Below are 6,921 nucleotides of genomic sequence, written 5' to 3' on the forward strand. Positions count from 1 at the left end.
AAAAAAAAAAAAAAGAAAAGAAAAAACAATTCTTAGTTTTGTTTATCTTCTCTTTGTTTTTCTAGTCTCTATTTCATTTATTTCTGCTCTGATCTTTATTATTTCCTTCTACTAACTTTGGAATTAGTTTCTTCTTCTTTTTCTACTTCCTTGAGAAGTAAGATTAGGTTGTTTATCTGAGATCTTTCTTCCTTTGTGATAAGTTTATTGCCTTAAACTTATGACTGAGAAATGCTTTGCTGCATCTCATAAGTTTTGGTATGTGTGTTTCCATGTTTTCCAGATTATTTAAATTTCTTCTTTGACCCATTGTTTATGAACATTTTGTTTAATTTCTATGTGTTTCCAATTTTTCAAAATTTCTCTTGTTATCGATTTCTAGTTTCTTATCATTGTGATAGGAAAAGATTCTTGATATGATTTCAGTCTTCTTAAACTTGTTAAGGCTTATTGTGTGGCCTAACATGCTCTGTCCTGGAGAATGTATCTTTGAGAAGAGTGTGTACTCTGCTGCTATTGGATGGAGTGTTCTGTATATGTCTGTTAAATTCATTTGGTCTAAATTGTAGTTTGTCTGATGTTTTCTTATTGATTTTCTGTCTAGATAATGTGTCTGTTAAAGTTTTGAAAGTATAGGGTGAACAGGATAGAAGGACCACAGTACATGCATCCTGGGTTGTGAAGTCCATATGTCTTATTTCTCTGCAACATCAGCCTTCTCTACTGATGTAGCTTAAAGGTAGTTTGAAGGACCAGAATTAGGTTTAAGCCAAGGGGCTAAGAAGATGGGAGGTGACAAGAACCAATACATGCTTGAGGGATGCAAGGAAAAAGCTGCAGCGTACCAACCAGCCTGATGAGCAGCTTTCTGGGGCAGAGGTGGCAAAAGGTCAGAATGATGTCACCAATCAACAGCCAATCCAACACCAAGTGCTTCATATTGAATCTTGAGTGCTTCGTGTGCCTCATGTCTATTCAGCATAACATTACTATTTTGTGTCTCTTGGTCCTTCTATCTATATACATATAAGACACTTTTTTTGGGTCCATTTTAGTATATATTCCAATTATCATATCTATCTTTAATATGTGTTATAGTTAACTAGTTTATTATTTACATTTAACAAATCTAATTAATTTTATCTGTGTTTTGCAACTCACTTGCTTATTCAGTATATATACTCAACATACCATATGCATTTCACCCATTCCATTTATTTTTCTTATCCTTCATAAGTGAATATTGTCAAACAATACAGCAAACCCACATTACAATAGTGCTTACTCTTCAGCAAAATTATATAACCTTGAGCTGAGCCAAAGAAGATCCAGTCTCTGCCTCCTTGAGTGCTGACCGTGACATCCTTCTCTGTGTCACTTTTATCTCAGTTACTATCAAGTGCCAGAGTCAAATTGTTGGGTCTGGGGCAAGATGATCCAAGTTCCCTCATTTAAAAAAATATTTCATTGACAACTCACTCCTTTGGTATGACGTGATAGTATCTCTATCCCCAATCTGGCTGTTGTCTCCCTTACCTTGTATTTTAAGGACATACCTTGTATTAAAATCCCAACTGTTACTGTTCCCATCCTGTTTGCGCCCTCCTCCCATCTCACTTACCCTCATAACTAACCCATGGCTGTCTAAGTGCTCCCGCCACAGGTCCTAGCCTCTGTTTAGGTTTCTATTTCTGAAAATAAGCTTGGATTAAACGTTATTCCTTAGCTATCATCAGCAAGTGTACTGTTACTCACCATTCCTTGCCTATAACAAACAAAACTAAATAATTATTTTCTTCTTTCCCACAAAGCCCAGAATTGGACTGAGAATGCTTCCTTAGCATCATGACCCAGGTGGCCCATTACAAGCAGTCAAAATTGCCAGTTAAGATGAAACCTCATTGCCAACTCAAATCTCTTCTTCAGTATGGATTATTCCGACATAAATTAGCTTAGCCTGACTGGGCATGGTGGCTCACAACTGTAATCCCAGCACTTTGGGAGACTGAGGCGGGCAGATCACAAGGTCAGGAGATTGAGACCATCCAGGCCAACATGGTGAAACCCCGTCTCTACTAAAAGTATAAAAATCAGCTGGGTGTGATGGTGGACGCCTGTAGTCCCAGCTACTTGGGAGGCTGAGGCAGGAGAATGACTTGAACCCGGGAGGCAGAGGTAGCAGTGGGCCACGATCATGCCACTGCATTCCAGCCTGGCGACAGAGTGAGACTCCGTCTTTTAAAAAAAAAGAAAAGAAATATTCACTTTGATGAATGTTGCACTGACCATCATATTCAGACATCTATGGTTACCTCAATTTACTGGGCACTTGCATGTCTCTGTTCTGTCTGTGCTGTTCCTTCTGCCTTGAATGCCCTTTCTGTTTCAGACAGATCTTTCTAAAATGCAAATCTGACTACATGCCTCAGTTGCTTAGAAACCTTCATTGGCTCCCTGTTGACCTCAGGATAAAGTAGTCCTCAGCCTGATAGAGAAGACTTTCTGGGAGCTGCATCTGGCCTACCTCTACTAGCGTCTCACATGAGACCCCTTCTTCCCTCACACCCTGTCCTTGTCAGACCATCTTCAGTCATCTTTCCTTCATGCTCTTCCTCATTGCTCCAGCTTCATGAAATGTCCTACTATCCTATCTGTCTGGTGAATGCCTACTCATATATTTTAAGACTCGGCTTAAGTATCACTTCCTCTTTGACAACTTTCATGATGTGAAATCACAACTATAACTATTCTGTCTTTTGTGGGTTTGGGGAGACAATCTCTATGGGTCTATGAAATTGCTGCGCATCTTGCCAGTGGAACAACTCACTGTGTTCTAGACTATCTTTTCAAGGATGCTTGTATAACAGACAGCCTTGGAAGATAGAGATAGTATTTTCCTCCAGAGCCAACACCAGGTTTGTTTACTGTGCAGAGTAACAAAATTAATGTCTCTCTCTAGGGCAAAGGGCAGGCTGTTTCTCTAGGCTAAAAGATTCAGTTTCGCTATGCTAACAGTTCATCTCACACAATGCAACCCACAGCATATTCAGACATCACTTCACCCTATTTGCATCACTTTGTAGAAATTGGGGCCTGGGGAATGGTCAGAAGAGCTGACAGTTTGTCTACCAATATTGTCATGATGAATACATTATTTTGTCTCTGATCAAGGAGCCTCATGTCTCTGCCAACATTCATGATATCGTGGCAAGCTAACTTAATAGCTTACAAGTAGGGTAAAATCTCAAACCCTTCACAGTTCTTGACAGTATTGGCGCTTAACTCTGTAACACTTCTCAGATCCTTAACAGTTCTTGACAGTACTATATTTGAACTCTATAACACTTTTAGCATAACACATCATTTTACTGCACTTATTGGACGCCTAGCATGTGCTACACACTACGACAAGACCTGAAAGATAGAAAGCCAAAAGACATGGTTGCTGTCCTCAAGGAGTTTATACTCCAGTACAGAAACAGATCCCAACAATTAAAATCCTTCAAGATAATTTATAAGCTTTATAAATTACTTAAGGGAACATCAGAAATAAAATGTAAGGCTGCGAGGGGTTAAGGAAAGACTTCACTGAGGTGGTAGAATTTTTTTCTAGCCTTGTAGGTTAAGATGAGAATTTTCCTGGGCAATGAAGGGAAAGGTGTTCTTGCTAAGTACGTGCAAATTCTAATGATAATTCCAAATTCTGCTGCACATCTTTATTGCTGTATAACAAGGGTTCTGAAACTTAATAGTGTAAAAATAACCATTTTGTAATGTGCATACATCTGTGAAACAGGGATTCAGATAGGGGAGAGTGAGGACAGCTTGACTTTGCTCCAAGACTTGAGCCTCATCTAGAAAGACTCCAGAAATCTAGCAATGGCTTTGGGTGATGACTCAGACACCTAGGGAACTGGAATAATCCGAAAGTTTCTTCACTCATAAGACTGGTGCTTGAGTGAGATGATTTGAAGCCTGGGAACTCTGGATAGGGGCAGTTGTCAGCCTCCATGTGGCTTGAGATTCACACAGCATGGAGGTTGGGTTCCATGAGGAAATTCCCCAGAGGAAAAATCTTTAGACACAGTATTCCAGGAAAACCTGGAGTAACCTGCACAACCTCTTATGATCCAATTTTGTAAGCCACTTACATATCACTTCTGTATAATCCCTTGGCCAAAGCAATAAAATGCACTAACATTTAAGGGAAGGAGACATATAAATCACATCACAATTGGAGGAGTTTCAAATAATTTTTGGCCATACTTGAAAGCATTCAGAGCATATTTGGAGAACACAAATAGTTCATTAGTATCAAAAGGTAAAACACAGCCAGGCACAGTGGCTCATGCCTGTAATCCCAGCACTTTGGGAGGTCGAGGCAGCAAGATCACTTGAGCTCAGGAGTTCAAGACCAGCCTAGGCAAAATAGTGAGATTCTGCCTCTACAAAAAAAGTTTTTTTTTTTTTTTATTATACTTTAAGTTCTAGGGTACATGTGCATAATGTGCAGGTTTGTTACATATGTATACTTGTGCAATGTTGGTGTGCTGCACCCATCAACTCGTCAGCACCCATCAATTCATCATTTATATCAGGTATAACTCCCCAATGCAATCCCTCCCCCCTCCCCCCTCCCCATGATAAGCCCAGTGTGTGATGTTCCCCTTCCCGAGTCCAAGTGATCTCATTGTTCAGTTCCCACCTATGAGTGAGAACATGCGGTGTTTGGTTTTCTCTTCTTGTGATAGTTTGCTAAGAATGATGGTTTCCAGCTGCATCCATGTCCCTACAAAGGACGCAAACTCATCCTTTTTGATGGCTGCATAGTATTCCATGGTGTATATGTGCCACATTTTCTTAATCCAGTCTGTCTTGTTTTTTTTTTTAACTAGCCAGGCATGGTGATGCATGCCTGTAGTCCAGGCTACCTGCAGTGCTGAGGTGAGAGGATCCCTTGAGCCCTGGAGGTTGAGGTTGCAGTGAGCCATGGTTGTGCCATTGCATTTCACTTTGGGTGACAGAGTGAGACCCTGTCTGTCTCTCTCTCTCTCTCTCTCCTCTCTCAATAGATAGATAGATAGATAGATAGATAGATAGATAGATAGATAGATAGATAGATAGATAGATAGATACACATGGTTTGGCTCTGCGTCTTCACCCAAATCTCATCTCAAATTGTAATTCCCATATGTTGATGGAGGGAAGTGATTGGATTATGGGGGTGGTTTCCCCATACTGCTCTCATGATAGGGACTGAATTCTTACGAGATCTGATGGTTTTATAAATGGTAGCTTTTCCTGTGCTCACACGCACTCTCTCTCTCCTGCCACCATGTGAGACATGCCTGCTTCCCCTTCCACCATGATTGTAAGTTTCCTGTGGGCTTCCCAACCATGCAGAACTGTGAGTCAATTAAATCTCTTTCCTTTATAAATTAAGGAAGAGTGTACCTTGGGTAGTATCTTTATAGCAATGTGAAAACAGAAAACACATATATATATAATACCACAAGGGATGCAGCAAAAAAAAGTAGACAAGGCCATTTCATGGAGAACATTTTTGATTGAGAAACTCCTTGGAAAGGAATTGAGACTTTGTCCTGTATGTGATTATACTAATTATCATTAACATTATAGGTAAGAAGAAGAACTGAAGTAGTGAAATGACTTTAAGCTTCTAGTATAAACCCTGGCACCCAGTAAGCTTTTGAGCAGATTTTTTGTTGTTGTTGCAAATAATAGAAAATTCAATTCAATCTGGTTTAAATAATAAAGGTAATTTATTGGTTCATGAAACAAAATGTCCAGTCAGAGACATTAGGCATGGCTTGAATCAGAATTTCTTATCATTTGGGCTCTGGGTTCATTTTACTGACTTTCTTGGCTCTGCTATCCTCTCTGCGTTTGCCTTTATTCTCGGACTACATTTCCTCATAGAGCAAACATAGCTGTAACAATTCCAGATCTCATGGCTACATACCCTCTAGAAGGAGAGTGAACACCCTTTATCTTAACATTCCAAGCAGAATTTAAATTTTGCTCCAATTGGCAGCCCTACATCAGATGTCACAAAAGAACCAACCTATGTGTCAAAAGAGATGGAGGCCGGTCACAATGGCTCACACTTGTAATCCCAGCACCTTGGGAGGCCGAGGCAGGCGGATCAGGAGGTCAAGATGGAGACCATCGTGGGCAACATGGTGAAACCCGATCTCTACTAAATATACCAAAATTGGGCCGGGCGCGGTGGCTCAAGCCTGTAATCTCAGCACTTTGGGAGGCCGAGACGGGCGGATCACGAGGTCAGGAGATCGAGGCCATCCTGGCTAACACAGTGAAACCCCGTCTCTACTAAAAAATACAAAAAACGAGCCGGGCGAGGTGGCGGGCGCCTGTAGTCCCAGCTACTTGGGAGGCTGAGGCAGGAGAATGGCGTAAACCCGGGAGGCGGAGCTTGCAGTGAGCTGAGATCCGGCCACTGCACTCCAGCCCGGGTAACAGAGAAAGACTCCGCCTCAAAAAAAAAAAAACAAAAAAACGCTACTAAAAACTCTGTCCCCTGGATTCTCTGTGGAATCTCACTTTTCTGATTCTTATAACCTTTCCTTTTTCACTGTAGTTTCTTCATCCTGCCCCAGAGCCTTACTGACAAGTGTTGTTCAGGGACCTCACCAAATCTTTCTGCTTTCCTATCTCTAGACCAGCACTGTCCAATACAGTAGTCACTAGCCACAGGAGGCTCTTCAGCATTTGAAATGTACTAATCCAAACTGACATGTGCTGTAAGTAGAAAATACAGGCCAAACTTCAAAAACTTGGTACAAAACATGAAAAAGAAAGTAAACATCTCAAATTTTAAAATATGAAATACGGCTGGGTGTGGTGGCTCATGCCTATAACCCCAGCACTTTGGAGTCC

Source organism: Colobus angolensis, unplaced genomic scaffold (assembly GCF_000951035.1).
Source record: "Colobus angolensis palliatus isolate OR3802 unplaced genomic scaffold, Cang.pa_1.0 Scaffold86, whole genome shotgun sequence".
NCBI lineage: Eukaryota > Metazoa > Chordata > Mammalia > Primates > Cercopithecidae > Colobus > Colobus angolensis.